The 16,343-nt window shown below is 37.2% G+C and overlaps 1 protein-coding gene across 2 annotated transcripts in view; it reads left to right on the forward strand.

Moving 5' to 3' along the window:
• DDAH1 (dimethylarginine dimethylaminohydrolase 1) overlaps positions 1-16,343 on the forward strand; it is a 206,232-nt gene that overhangs the window by 42,390 nt on the left and 147,499 nt on the right. The gene's annotated exons all lie outside the window — the stretch shown is intronic.

Raw genomic sequence — 16,343 nt, forward strand, 5'->3', positions numbered from 1 at the left:
ATTTAAAATTAGGAGAGAAGTGGATTCAAATGCTGCCTTCAAGGAACTTACATTCTACTGCTATCTCCATTTTGTTATAAATTTTGGATGGTGTACTAAGAGGATCTTGCTGTGCCCTGAGCCTGGAACACAGCTGAGTTTGGGGTTTTTGCTTTGTTTGTTTGGTATACAGATAGGGGAGCTAACATTTTAGGGGCAACTTTGTTTTCATAATTTTTTAACATCCCCAACTTTTTTCAAAGATGCTAACTTGTAAAAAAGTTGGTTTTCAACTACCATCAAGTAAAAGTAAGGGATAAAGGGAGAGAGGGAATCATTTCACCCAAGAATAACAGGTTTGGAACTAGAAGGGATTTTTGAGGTTCTCATTTTAAAGAGGAAGATACTCATGCAACAGGAAGCAAAGTGACTTCCTCAAGTTCACATAGGTAGAACATAAGGGAAGTAGAGCTCAAAGCCAGCTTCCCTGACTCCAAAATCCACATTCTTCCCACTACCCTGTACTGCCTCTTAAGATTCAATTGTGACTAAGTTCCAAGCTCTAGTTTGCCAATGGTAAGAACCTGGTGGTGTTGACTGCCCTTCTCTACATCTTTCTTTCTTTTTTTGGTCCCTAAGCCATCTAGGGGGTTTAAACTTCATTGTAGTTTGAAGTGCACAGTAATAGAAAAGAAGACTCTAAAGATATTCTTCTACCAGTCTAGCCAAGAGATATTTTCCAGTTCCTCTCCCTTGCTGACGAAGAAAAGGTTGTGAATCAAATATCCTTAGCTATCACGCCCAAGCTCAGTTCTCTTGGCCTAATTCCAGTTCTAAACTCCTCTCCTCTGCCATTCCCTAGATAATCCTGCTGGCTCAGAACCCTGCCAGAGGCCCTGCTGTTCTGCCTCCTAATTATGACTCCCTATTTCTAGCACCTCAGCCTTTCAGTCAAGGCAAAAAAAACATTGAATAGCATATGTGTTCCCTTAAAAAAAGAAAATGTGTTTGGGTATGGTGTGTGTGTATAAATATGGTATGTATGTAAGTGTGTATATATATATGTATATACATATATGTTTTTACATTTATAAAATGATATGATAAAGTTATATATAATGTTTACATGTTATGTGAAAAAATATTCAAATGAAGATTTAACAATTAAAGGTAGCATGGTACAGTATGTACACATTTATATGTTTATAAATACATTTTATTTTTATAATTTAATTAGCTATGATAAAATATTTTATTTATTTCTAGATTACATGAAAATTACATCTGTAAAATGATATATTTAATTAGTATTTATAAAATTATTTATAAGTAATAATGGATCATATAAAATTATTCAAATGATTTAACAATTAAGGAAGTTTGGCGTTTTGTGTGTATTTATGTATATTTTTATATATCTACTTTTACATTTATAAAGTGAGATGTTATTAGAAATTATTAAATCATTAATATATTTATGTGCTATATTACATGAAAATATTTAAATGGAACTTTAACAATTAAAGGCAGCATTGCAGTATGTGTGCATGTGTATATATGAATGAGGACAGTTAAATTTACATTTCATGTAAATAGAAGAATTAATGTCATGTAGCTACTCCTAGTCTCCTAGCCTTCTTTCATTTAGAGAGCACTTTTGAAAGGATTGTAAAAAATCCATTGTGATGGAGAAAGGAATGGAAAGAAGAAAGAAAGAAGGGAGGTGGGGAAGAGTAAAGAAGAAAGAATTTTTTTCTTCCACCCAGTAATAGATTGTGTGAGCTGGAAGGGACCTTAGTGGCCATCTTGTCCAACTCATACAAGAAAGGGATTTTCTTTACGACTCACCTGGCAACTGGTCATCTATTAGTCTTTTGGAAAATTTACTATATTTGAGATTTTTTATTTATTTGACAGAAAAATGTAGTCAATTGTAGTGCTTAACAATCATAAATAATTTTAAAATTAACCTGCTGTTCATTGGATGAGTGGGTACAGAACCAAATGGCTAAAACTGCCAAGAAAGCAAACTGTGTTCTATGGTGAGCTGAACTCTGCATTGATTTTCAAAATGAATACAGTATCAAGAAAGGAGAAAACACTTTTTCAACCATTGCCGGCTTTCCTGAGCCAATCTTTTCAGACATTCTTTTATGAGACTATAAATATACATGTAGATATTGAAGGAGTATTGCTTATGCCTCAAAAAATCAGCATTGGGCAGAATAAAGGAATGAAAGTCCACTTACTCAGTAAATAAAGGGGTGTCTGATGGGGGATGAATGTAGAATTGCAAAAGACAAAAGATATCCTCATTTGTTACTTCAACTCTTTAGAATGAGCCTTCTTGTCATTGTATACTGTTCTAAAGGAAACATAGTTCCTAGTCTGAGCAGTTGTTATACAGTCATGTTCTCTTCCATTTCTAACACTTTCAAGTGTATCTTTAAAAAAACAAGAGGATGCTGGAATATATGACAGGGTTCTTCACTGCGTACTCTCTTCCTAAGAGAAATGGAAAAGCTGCTTCTAAGCATATCACTCTTACAATTCCACAGCCTTCTTGGGTTTGGCTTAGGACTCAATGAAATTCGATTCAATATGTTTATGAAGCATCTACTGTGTGACAGCCTCTGGGCGAGGAACCTGGGGATATAAAGAGAAAAAATTATAGTCTCCTAATATTATGAAGATTAAAGACTAGTAGGAAAAGACACACACACACACACACACACACACACACACACACACACAAGTAAATGCTAGAGTATTTTTAATGGCATCTAATGTTTGGGCAAGGAAAAGTCACATTTAGGTGGGAGTGAGGAATTCAAGACAGGAATCATGGGTGAGGTGGCCCTAAGGTGTGTACCTTGAAGGAAAAGGATTCCAGTAAGTCAAAATAGGAGGAGGATACATTTTAGAAAGGAAGAGGCATGGAGGCACGATGAAGAGGGCAGGATGAGATTGATGACTGTTTTCATAGAATCACAGATTAGGAACTGGAAGGAATCTCAGAGACCATCTCTACCATTTTCTTATTTTAAAGTAAGAAACTAAGATCCAGGAGTTGATTTAACCAATCATCCATTATCGTCACAGGATGGATTTCAACTCTGGTCCTCTGACGCCCAAAAGCATTCTGTTTCACTGAGCTGCCTCATTCTTGGTCCTTTCAACAGATCTTTAAATTACTCGGTTTTAAGTGTCATCACTATCCAGGTCACCCACTTTTGATACACTTTAGCTTGTTGATGTTTGGATCAAAACATGGCACCCAGAACCGAACACAATACTCCTAATGTGATCTGACCTGAGTAGAGAATGCCAGGACTCTAACCTCCATTGTTCAGGACACTGTGCTTCTACCAGGGCAATTCAAGGTCACATTAGGATTTTTCTTTTGTTTTGGTCTGCCATTTCACACTGCTAACATTGAACCCACAGTCTACTTACTGTGACAGATCTTTTCGACATAAGCTTCTGTGTAGCCACAGTTTCCCCCAACCATACCTGAGCCCCACTAAAGAACTTTAGATTTGTCCTTATTAAATTTCATCTTTTTAGACTTGGCTCATTGTTCCAGTCTGTTTGGGCCTTTAGGGATCACCATCCTGTCATCTGATGTATTAGATGTCGCTCCCAGATTTGTGCACTCTTCAAACTCGATAAGTATGAGATCTGTTTCTTCATGTGAGACATTTAAAAATGTGGATGAGAGCAGAGCCAATGACAGACTGAGCAGTACTCTATCCAATAAATCAGTTTTCTTTGAGGCTAACTAGACTCAGAGTTCTGCCTGGTTCTGATTCAACTGATTGTGAACCCACTAGTTTGTGCTATTGTCTAGTCCATACCTGTCCCTCTTGTCCAAAGAGCATTGGGAAAGATTGTCAAATAAATACCTTTCTGAAATCCAGAACTTTTGGATTAGGACTCTCAGCTTCCCCCTATCAATCCCTGGTCTCGTCCATGGTCATGGGGGTAGAGATAGGGCATTTGGTATAGGGAACTCCATGGTAAGGAAACTCTGCAACTTATAATTGTAGAAAATTGCTCTGTACCAATTAGTTAAATGATTTGCCAAGGCTCATACAGCCTATGCATCAGAGGCAGAACTTGAACCCAATCCATGCTTATGTGGTTCTCCATTTGATTTTATTTAATTAAAAGCTTAGCAGTGAAAAACAAACAAAAAAATTAACCAAAATTGCTTTGTAACATTTAAATTATTTTAGTTATTTTAGATATAAAATAATTTTTGATCATCTCCTTTAACTCTGATCTTTGTCTGTTCGGTCTTTTTCCAATTTTTTCCAATTTTAGTTCTTAAATACTAAATTCCTGTAGGTCTTTCAGAATTTCTCTGTATTCTATATACCTATTGGCCTTAATTGTACTAAAATATTCCATTACATGAAAGTGCTACAATTTAATTTATTTCCATTTCTGAACATTTAGTCTATTTCTAGGTTTTTAGTTTATATTTTTTAAATTAAATATAATGCTGCTATGAAAACCTTTGCATAGATATGCGGTTTTTTGGTGTCAGTCAGAGTATTTTCCTAACAACAGAATCATTGAGGCAAAGGGAATGATAATTTTGCCATTTTTATACTATGGCAAAATTGCCAAAATTCCCAAAATATCCTGCAAGTTGGCAAATCTACCAGGAGTATATAAATGTACCTGTTTTTCCATCATCTCACCAGCATGTAGTTTTAATTATTTGTGCCTATTTCACAGTTATTTACAAAATTGCTTTAATTGAATCTCTTTATTAATAGTAAGGTGAAGCAATCTATCAAGTCATTATTAATGATCTATGTTTCTTTTATTGAAAATGCTATTTATATTCTTTTGAGGTGGTGCTAAATTTAAGACCTCTGCAAATCCATATTTAAATTTTCATTGGAACCAAACTAAATTCAGATTCGCCCAGGGAAACGAAGTCCAGTGGGGCACTGGCTCTCTGACCTATACTCTTTGTTGAACTATCAGGAGAAGAGAAATAGATCATTTTGTAATCCAGACTACAGTAAACAAACAAGCCTGTTGTTGTGTTGGTCTGGAATTACTTGTCTGCAGTTTTTATATGCTACAGGAAGTTGCTGGGGTACAGTCCATTCCTGTCACCTTATCAGATATCGTTTCGCTGACCCTAGCAACTCCCTCATACTGTTGGTAAGTATTCATCTCCAATCAAGCTTTTGCCATGTAGCAACACCCCTCTCAATAAGGTTAACTCTTAAAGATTCTTGTGAATAAAATAATGGAGATGGATGTTGGGGACGAGGTGGCAAATTCTTTTGGTTTCTTCTAATAAAATCCTAGTAATCATTCCAGATGGAAGGTGACATTAAACTGGTACCCAGCAGTGTGCGATACTATTTATTATAGAGACTTGCAACTAGAATAGCAGCTTGATATTAATAGGAAGGGGAAACCCAGGACAGGGTTTGGTGCCAGTGAATGGAAGGGTGGAACCATATCACACTACCATATTCTACATTAATTAAAAAACTCAGCATTAGATAAGATATTTGAGACTTGCAGAAATGGAGGTTTCTGATGGAATCCAGTGTTTCTACGATGTGTGGCAGAGACCAGAGGACATAAGGAAATTATGAACTTGAAAAAACGGAGAGAATCCTTTCCTTCTTGCTGCGTTCACTCTCCTGCTCACTCTCTGTCCTTAATTCTTGGAGAGGATAATATTTCTATGATGTTTGTTTGTTTGTTTTCCAGGAGCAGTCAACACCAGGTGGTCACATAAACACATAAAATCTCGAGATTATCTGTCAGAACATAGGTGGCTATTCCAGGATATCCCTTTGTGATAGCCCTTTGAGATAACTCAATGGGGCTTGGCACAGCATGAGAATTTCTCGCCTATCTTTTTTTTTATATATAGCTCTTGCAGCTAAAAAGGTCTTACAGGAGTCCAAGTTGCCATATGAACCACTTGGAATAAAAACTCAAAACATACTAAAGGCTGTAACTAAATAGCTTGCCTCATCTACACAGTCTCCTCCAGTTATCGATCTGGACTATGCCACCCCTACCTCCCCAGGCAAATACTTCAAAAAAGGCCTCTTTAGCAAATGACTTAATTACAAAATAAACAGATTTACAATTCTGAACCTTCCTAGTTCTGCATTGTTTTCTTTCTGTATTACTGCCATTAGGTTAGGGAATTCCCAGTAAAAAAAAACTCCCTCTACCAATATGGGTCATCGTGGCTGTTCTGCAACTTAGACTCAGAAAGCTGACTGGGGAAATTAGGGGGTTCTTTATGTAGGTGACCTAGCCAATAAGTACCAGAAGCAGAACCCAAATCCAGATTTTCTTCACTCCTATTCCATGGTACCGATTCTTCTGCTTAACTCCAGTTTATTGTCTCTTTAAAAAATTATTAATGGCATAAAGTCACAAAACTACTTTAAAAAGCATATAGAGTACTGGCCTCAGATCTAAGACATATCACATTCAAGTTCTGCTCCTGACATATTGGCAGTGTGAACCTAGGTGAATCACTGAACCTCTAAGACACCTAGCTAAGGCTATAAGTCCAGAGAAGATGTCAGCCTGCAGTGGTAGAAAGAGCTTCCTCATCTGTGAATTGCCTATCTCTGTATAATCACAGGTCCATTCCCTATGTATTTTATGCAAAAAAAAACCACTCTCTGTATATCTCCTACATGTTCCTCAGTATCGCCATACATTGCACTATAGCAAAGAGAAACATTTATTCAGGGACTATACCTGTCTATGTATATGATGTTGAGTATCCCTAGGCATCAGATTTCTGGATTCAGTATTTGTCATTGCAGTTATTTGGAATTGAGTTGTCTTTCTGTGTTTGTTTTTTTAATTTACATTAGGGTCATCATTATCTATATTGTTCTATATCAATTTCCCTGTATTTTTCTGTATCTTTTTCTGTTTTCTTCATTGCTAACTCATGGCTAGCAAAGTAACTGATCCTTGGCAAAGGGTACATTAAGATACCTTAGATTTTTGTAACTGCAATGGGTGTGATATATTTTATGTTGTCTTGGAGGTTGTGTGTGTGTGTGTGTGCGTGTGCGTGCGTGCGTGTGTGTGTGTGTGTGTGTGTGTGTGTGCACCAGGGAGAATAGGCTACCTCTAGAGATGGTAGCTTTACAGCTCTTAGTAGAGGCTGAATGGCCACTTCTCAGTGTGTTGAAGAGGGAATTCCTCTTCAGGCATAGGTTGATGATTTCTAAGTAGCATCAGTTAATGAGGCCAAATTTCTTTGAGTGTGTAGAAGACTTACTATTCCAGTGGCTTGTTCTCTCTGGGCGTATGCCTTATAGAGCCCAATTGAACCTTCCTTAAAGGAAAAAGTCTGAATCCATCTTGAATTCAAACTTCCATTATTTTTGTGTCTTACAGAGAAGAGAGATGAGAAATGGAGAAAATAAAGGCTTGTGAGGATTGACTTCCATTCCCTTTAAAAGGATCTGCCATTGTATTGAAAAACACTAGAAGTAGACCTGGTTTTACTTTTCTTTACTATGGAACATGCTAGCCACCAATGGAGAATTGGTGACAACCTTTTGCTATTTTAAACAAGATCTAAAGAAACAGAAGGGGAAAGATCAATGCCATGAATGTATTTAAATATATCATTTGGGAATGGACATTCATGTCCCAGACGGGGGGGGGGGGGTATAAGCTTCATATGTATGTGTGTGAATGCCAGTGGATATGTGATTGTGAAAAGCAAGGGGAAAGTCAACTTCTTAACTTAGTTTTATAGAGCTTCCAGTGAAATAGGAATACATTCCCTGGTTTTATGTTTGTTTGATGTTTCTTGCCTGGGAAATTCATTCTCTATGCCTGTGTTAATTTCAAACTGGGACAGTGTGGCTTTTATTTATCTACCAGCCGAAATATGAGCAACTTGACAGCTTGACTAGCCACAGAACCTGGGGGACCATAAAGGCGGGTCAGTCAAGGTAACATACTTGAGGAAAAACTGAGTCATCAGCGAGAAGGTATTTTATAGGGGTGGTCCAGGGAGGAGATAGGGAGATCAGATTGCAAGAGAAGGCTGCCCAGATAGAGGAAAAATGGACTGCATTGCAAAAGTAGCAATCCTGAGACATCTGTTTCAACGTGGAAGAATTTCAATATATAATATAGCTCCCATCTCATGCTGAGGTATAGCTTGATATATTGCCTGGAGATTAGCTGTGAAGAAATGCTTATTTTTAAAAGGATGTTTTGCAATCATGACATTTGAAATACTGAAGACTGTTTAGCAAAGCATAAGTAAATGTGTCAGTATAAAAGTTTATTATTTCCTATGAGCAGATTGTAACAACAGATTGGATTCTGTGATCACCTGAATGATGGATTAAATGACTGGTAAATGGGTTATTATCTCTTTTTATATGTGTTTCTCCATTTCCTGACTCCTTGATATTGGTAAACTTGTTCAGGACAGAGGAAGTGGAATTTTGGAACCTTATAGATGTTTGTGATAAGTCATTTCTCAGGAATAAAATCCCCTTTAGAGACCATTTCTACTTAAGCTTCCTTGGGAAGGACGTGATTTTGTATGCCACCATGTCTCACCCAGAGTAGGCACTTCGTAGCTTTGTTTAATCCACAAAGGAGTCCCCATTTTACATGGGGAAAAATGATAGAAGACAAACTAGAAACAGATTTCAAGTTCAATTGACTCTGTTTTTTACCTTCCGATGATGTTACTTCAATACATTGATAGATATTATTGGTAATCATATAATTTTTTTCAGATACTTTTTATGTCTCTTCAAAGAGTGTTTATGTGTGCTAGTGTGTGTATACTCATGTGTACATGTATATGTATGTACATGTGCCAGCCAGAAAAGACTAGAGACGGTGGCTTCTCCCTCACTGGTTGCCTTTAAACAGAGGCTAAATGGTTACTTCTCAGTGTATTGAAGAAGGAATGGGCTGAACTAGCTGACTACAGAAGTCTGTCCCTTCCATAACTTTGAAATTCTGTGACCTGTGAGATTGATTTTGGGATCTTGTTCATTCAGGCCAAACAAACCAAATAACACAGAAATCACATCATGACAAATAACACAAAATCTGACTAGTGTCAGATTTTGACACTTGCAAGCATCACGTATGCACATCATCACCATCTTTCCAGCGTCTTTGTCTTTCTAAGGGAAAATTACCCAGTTCAAAATATTTTGTGACCTTCTTTTACATCCAAAACAGAACTGCTTTTATTTGACAAGACCTCCTGCCTCAACAGGACCTTTTGCTCATATAGTTTTCCAGATGCCTCCTAGAATACTATAACATAGGATGTGCAGCTGAGGGCTGGGCTAAAATTCAAAGGACCAAATTTGAATCTTTGAATCTCCTACCTTTATCAGTGGACCTCACTGTTGCTCTGCACGGACTCATTCTTTAATGATTAGCGGATTCGTACCTTCTTATCCATCCCTATCCCTTAGCTACTGACCTCCTGATTGCCAAAGAACAAACTTGCTTCCACAAACCCAACTGTCCAGTTCCTCATCCCTATTCCTTTCAACTCTCCCTCCCCCAAAAATGTCCCGCTCTACATCTTCTCATATTTATACCATGCCCCCTGGAATGCCTGTACCATAATGCCTCTTAGCTGTCACCACTTCATCATTTGTTCCTTCCATTTTCTGAGTCTCACTAAGATCTGACTTCTTCCCAATGACATCACATCCCTGAGCTCCCATTCTAGGACTGATTACACATTTACTCATATCACCTATTAACAGATTTCTCGATCATCCTAGAGGAGACAGAGCCCTCTTTATTTCCCATTGCTACTTTTAGACTTTCCTTCTACCACCATCCATCAACAACAACTTCTTTGAAATTTATGCAATTTAAATTTGTCACCCAATCCAGATTCTGGTAGTCATTTTCTGCTGATTCTCAGGACATTCTTCCTCCTTTCTCATTGGGTACAGTGCCAGATTCCCCATCTCCTTCTCCCTCTCCCCTTTTCTCTTTCAAATCCTGCCCTTATTCTAAGGGATTTCAACATAAATGTTGGCACTTTCTCATATGCTTCCTAGTTCCTCAATCTGCTCAGTTTCCAAGACCCACTCTCTCACTTTATGTTTGCTACACACAAAGATAGTCATCATCTTTCCTAAACCTATTGTTTTTTCCATAATTTGACCTCAAATCCCTCTATTCCTTAGTACTATACTATCATCTTTTCTCTGGAAATCTTTTCTCTTCTCCCTTCCTAATTTCAATTTATTAGTGAGTGTGTTCAACTCGATATTATCCTCTGCTTTTCAATTTTTGTTCCCTGGTCCTATCACTGACCACATCTTGCCAAACCCCAACTTTCAAATAATCATATTACCCACCTTCTTCATGCCTTTATACATTACTACTAAATAGAATATGAGAAAATCACAAAACTGTTGACTAACTATACTCCAAATTTATTCTGCTGAATCTTAATTGGGACCATCACTGTAGCAAGCCAGTCTTCCCTAATTGATTCATCATCCTACTCACTATAGATGAGGATCTTATATTGCTGGAAAAATCTGAAACCATTTGTAATGATCTTTCTTCAGTTTTCCTCACTTCAAATTTCTTTGACATCATCCCCTATTATCTTTCTTTTTAAAAATTAATAGATTACTTCAATTAAAGAGATGAATAGAATTTTAGAAAAGTGAGATTTGATAAGCCTATGGATAAAACTGAATGGAAATGGAAATATCTTTTTCCTCAGCAGTATATGGAACCTTCCTATTATCTCATCCTTCATTCCAGGCAACTGTGTGGCACAACAGATAGACTGCTGGATCTAGACTCAGGAATATCTGAGTTCAAATCCTGCTTCAAACACTTACTAGTTATGTGATCATAGGCAATTCACTTAACCTCTCTCTCTGTCTCAGTTTTCTCATCTATATTCTCATAGAATCTCAGAAGTAGAATATACCTTCTAATATGGGAGTTCATTACCTTTTCATGTGTTAAGGACCCCTTTGACAGTCCAGTGAAGGGTAAGCTTCACTTCTCAAAATGTTTCTTGCCTATACTTATGATTGAAGGAGATGATAAATCTCAGTTGAAAGATAGTGAAAATTAAGGTGTGATTTTTCTTGTCTAAATTTACAGGTTACTGGGTTAGAAGCTTCTGACCTAGATTCTCTAGGTCAACCTGTACCTGAAAAAGAATGCCCTCTACAACGTTCCCAACTCTAGCCTTTGCTTAAAGACCTCCTATGAAGAGGAACCTACCCAAAGAAGTTCACTACATTGAGAGTTCTACCTGTTAAGAATTTTTCCCCTTAAAATTTCATTCTAACTTTCTGTAACTTTCTCTGTCCTTTGTAGCATAGAAGGAATTTGAAAACCTACCACTTCTATTTAATGGCTTCCTAGATGCTTAAAGGCAGATATCAGATGCTTTCTAAGTCTTCTTCAGGTTGTTTTAAAGACTATAAGTAAATGAAGAGTGCATTGATTTCCTTGCTCTCTGGTCCTCTAATTATTAGTAATTTAAATTCTGTAGAGTATGGAAAATAAGGAGGAGTTGATCCCATGCCAGCTGCCAAAAAAGGACATGTGGACTAACACAGAATAGATCATTTTAAACTAGAAAGTTATCCAAAGTTAAGAAAACCCTGGATGGACAAGCTCGTTAGAAAGGAGTGCCTGACTCAGATCCTTTAGATCTGATAGTCCTTGGGGCTTAGGCTACATATTTGGAGGATCATCAGAACTTTAGTAGGGCCCCTTTTGGATATGTGTTGGACAGAAAGATGGAGAAACACTGTTTATCAGATTGTCCATTAAGGTTAACATCTCAGGGATTTTGGATAGGAGGCTTATGTTGTAAACATAGTGGACCCCAAAAGCTTATATAGCATATGTTACCACAGAACCCAGAAATCCTGACGTATTTCCCCTCAAAAAAAAAGGACCCTCAAGTAAAGTCTTGCCAACTATAGTGATTTATGTTGTGCAAAAGAGATAAGTGAAAACTTATCAATGAATGTCTAATTTAGCATAAATTGTTTGTCCTCTGGCTGGTATCTGAGGGAGCTGCTAATCAGCTGATCCAAATAGCAAAAACTCCTCCTAGCCATGGGAGGTCCAAGGACTGACCAACTTTCTTAGACAGAGACTGTTACTGACTAACCAAAGAACTAGAACATTTCATAGAGTACTAAAATTCATGGAAATGTGACGCATTCCCTTATTTTGTGTGGTTTTTGCCATAAATTATGTACCATCACTTATTTTTAGATCACAACGTTCTTTCATTCCAGAGAAATGTAATAGTCCTTGACTTTCTGTTCCTGTAAATTACAAATCCCACATGTGTCAAATTATGAAATGAAAACCATATAAAACTAAAGTTTTTTAAATAATATCTTGACTTTCTTGCTTTATCAATGTTTGTTTTAATGAGAACAGAACAAAATATAACTAATATTGTCAGTTTTATTCTAAAAAAGTAGGCATATTTGTTGCCATGGATTCAGGGGGTAAATTCCTGAAAAGGGGGGGAAATGCTTTTTATTTTTTTGACTTTTTGGTCATGCTGTGTTCCATGTGCTAAGCTAAGTCCTTTGGTGAGTTAAACCTGTATTTTTCTCCTTTGTTCTTGGATCTTATCTGTCTGAAACAGGAGAGGTTCCAATAACAAATGGAATTCAGAGAGATGAGCCTGCCATTCAAGTCTTTTATTCCAAAGTTTTCAAAGAGCTTAATGGATTTGCTCAGATGACTTCTACTCTGATCAAACTCTTTGAAAACTTATCTTCTACCACCATTACCTATGGACTTTCTTTAAATCAACAACTGGATTAACTCATTAGAAGTCCTCTAAGGACTCTGTATATTTTTTGCTAATGATCAACAAAATACCACTGTTTTAAAAATTACCCAGCATACATCATCATCACCATCATAACCAGCATTTATGGCACTTAAAGCTTGCAAAGTGCTTTACAAATATTACCTCATTTTATCCTCACAACAACCCTGGGAGAAAGCTGCTATTATTATCGCCATTTTTCAGATCAAGAAACTAGACAGACAGAGAAAGAGAGAATTAATTTTCATTTTTAAGAACCAATAAAAGACCATCCCCTCAGTGTAATGCTAGGGTAGTGGTAATGGGAATAGAGGGAGAGGACATCAGGGAAAGGTATTCAACAGGTAGAATGTATAGAACTCCATAACTAGTTGGATATAGTCAATAATTAATAAACATTTATTAAACACCTATGGTATGCCAGACATTGTGCTAAGTCCTGGGGATACAAAGACATGAGGAAGAGGGAAGAGTCAAAAATATCTTCGAAGTTGTGCTTCTGACAGTTTTCCCAAACTTGGTTGTGGACTATGTATAAATTTTAATGGCAACCCTTTAACTTAAGGCAACTAGGTCAAATATAAACAAAATCAGCCTTTGGACAATGCTTTTATTTAAAGTATGTTTGCAAATTATAGTACTGATGTTGAATACAGCAATGTCGTCTGCCATCTGCAGCATCCTTGGTGAGACACTAGCCAAAGTAGTGAGATTATGTGAAAATATGATTCTCTGTAGGTCCTTTGCTAGGTGTGGAAAGCTTTTAAGAACCCAAAGGCTGCTGTGCTTCTCCAGTTGTGAAATGGGGAGTCAAGCTGTCTTTCAGTAGCCTGATTTGATTAGTCTTGCTCATGAAAGCCTTGTTTGTTTTAACTTCTTTTTTTTTTTCAAAAATGAGTGGAATCTTCTGTTGACCAAGTTCTAAAATAGTGGGCATGAGTTCTTGATAAAAGATCCTATCAGGGCTAATGTTTTGGAAGGTGTGGTCGTAGTGGAGGAGGAGATGGAGAGGCATGGAGAGGTGGAGGGGGAGGGAGGAACAACGAAATTCCTAGAACTCAAGCATAGTTGGAATTTTTTCTATCCCTGTCAATTCCATCCATTTGACTGGCAGCCAGGTTCCACTTCACTAGCTCTCACAGGAAAAAAAAAGCAGATTGTTTTAAGCCTCCACCATCAGGAATCTGTACCTTGGCACCAAGTCTGTCTCCTGGCTGCACGTTACTCGACACTGAGCCTTCCAATATAGACACTTTGGTTGCTAGAACTTCACATTTTTGACCACAGGATTACTTTACTCAGTTGCATTTTTAGCTCTGTAATCTGAGCATTTCACAGATGGCACTTCTTCCCCACTGAATTCCTCTTTTCAAAATAGTGACTTCTTGTGGCATCCTCTCTGTAGGAACACTGCCTCCCCTTCAAGCTATTAAGAAGGATTTGATAGTGTTAAGAAAACACCACATTATTTTTTTATCTGTCCACACAATATTCTTTAAAAAAACAAAACAAAACAAAACAAAAAAAAACCTTTACCTTGTATAGAATCAGTACTAAGTGTCAGTTCCAAGGCAGAAAGAGCATCAAGGGTAGGCTGTGGGATTAAGTGATTTGCCCAGGGTCACACAGCTAGGAAGTGTCTGAAGACATATTTAAACTCAAGGACCTCCCATCTCTAGGCTTTTCTCTCTATTCACTGAACCACCTAACTTTCACCATGTCCACACAGTCTTAAGATTCCTTTTACACCCCACTCTCCAACAGAAGTGACTTCTATCAGAGGGGTTTTGTGCTATGTGTAGTTGTAGAGCGTGTTCTTAAAGGACGATAGCCTTGCAGACCATCATATTAATAAAACAAAGCTTTGTACCACTAAAAGAAAAACCCTTCATAAAGACCATCTATAATGACATAGAGATCTTTCTAAGAAAAAAAATTGAAATAATATACTGTTAGAAGGCAGCTAGGTGACTCAGTGGATTGAGAGCCAGATCCTAGAGATGGCGGTCCTGGGTTCAAATATGGCCTCTGACACTTCCTAGCCATATGATTCTGGGGAAGTCACTTAACACCCATTGCCACTCTTTCAGCTTGGAACCAATACACAGTATTCTAGGATGTACGGTAAGGGTTTCAAAAAAATAAATGAAATACTGTTTCTTGAAATACTATTTCTTGAATTTGAGCACATGGTGAAAAGATTAGATTAGATTAGATTAGATTAGAACAGAACAATTTGGAACTATGCCCCCAAAGCTATAAAACTCTTCATACCCTTTGACCCCATGATACTGTTGATAAGTCTGTACTCCAAAGAGTTTAAAGAAAGAAGAAAGGGTCCATAACTTCAAAAATATTCATAGCAGCTCTTTTTGTGATAGCAAAAAATTGGAAACAGGAGGGTTACCCATCATTTAGGAAATGACCAAATAGATTGTGTATATGAATGTGATAGAATTCTATTATGCTTTAAGAAATGATGAATGAGAGGGTTTCAGAAAAACCTGAGAAGACTTGTGTTAAGTGATGCAGAATAAAATGAGCAGAACCAGAACAACTTATATAATGGCAATATTTTAATAGCAATCAACTCTGAAAAGTACTTGTGATCAACACAATGTCCAATCACAGTTCCAAGCACTCATGATGAAACGGGCTATCCACTTCCAGAAAGAGAGCTGATGGATTCAGGTTTTTCTGAGAAAAAGAGGAGTCCCTATACTTCTCCAAACTGCCAGAGGAATTCATGACCAAAAAAATGTTTTAAAACCCTGCCCCAAATCTATGGTGCTCATTTATCTTGTTCCTAAATGTTTTCTTAATCAACTTTCTCCCTCCCTTTCCATTTTCAGCTTAAAAAGCTAAATCTCTGAGTGAAGCCAATTTTGAAGGTCCTTATAAAATTTATCACAGAAACTCCAACTTAGACAGAACTTGAGATGCTATATACTCCATTCCTTACAAAAAGAAGCATCCCTCCACACCACAAGGGACAAGTGATCATCTAACTCTTTCTTGAAGACTTCCTATGAAAGGAAACCCTCTACCTCCCTAGAGAACCCTAGAATTCGTATAGGATTTAATTCCATCTTCTCTTTCTTTGAATATCTTGAAGGGTTAGCACATTTATATCTGACTCAATTATACCTGTTACTGATTACTCCTAGTTCTGTCTTTCAGGACCAAGTGATGCTAGTCTGATCTCTTCCACATAATAGCCCTTTAAATATTAGAAGACTGCACATCTACCCTTAACCTTCCATTCTCAGGTTAAACGTTCCAAGTTCCTTGAACTGATCCCCATATGATATGAATTTGAAGCCTTTTCCCAAAATGATTATCCACCTCTGAATATTTATCAATGTCCTTCCTTAAATGTGACACCCAGCAGAGAAGATAACAACTCCAGATATGGTCAGATTGAGGCTAATTACATACAATAGGACCATCACCTCCCTACTCCTGCACAATATATTTCTCTTCTCATCACCTA

This window comes from Gracilinanus agilis, chromosome 4, assembly GCF_016433145.1.
Source record: "Gracilinanus agilis isolate LMUSP501 chromosome 4, AgileGrace, whole genome shotgun sequence".
Classification (NCBI taxonomy): Eukaryota; Metazoa; Chordata; class Mammalia; order Didelphimorphia; family Didelphidae; genus Gracilinanus; species Gracilinanus agilis.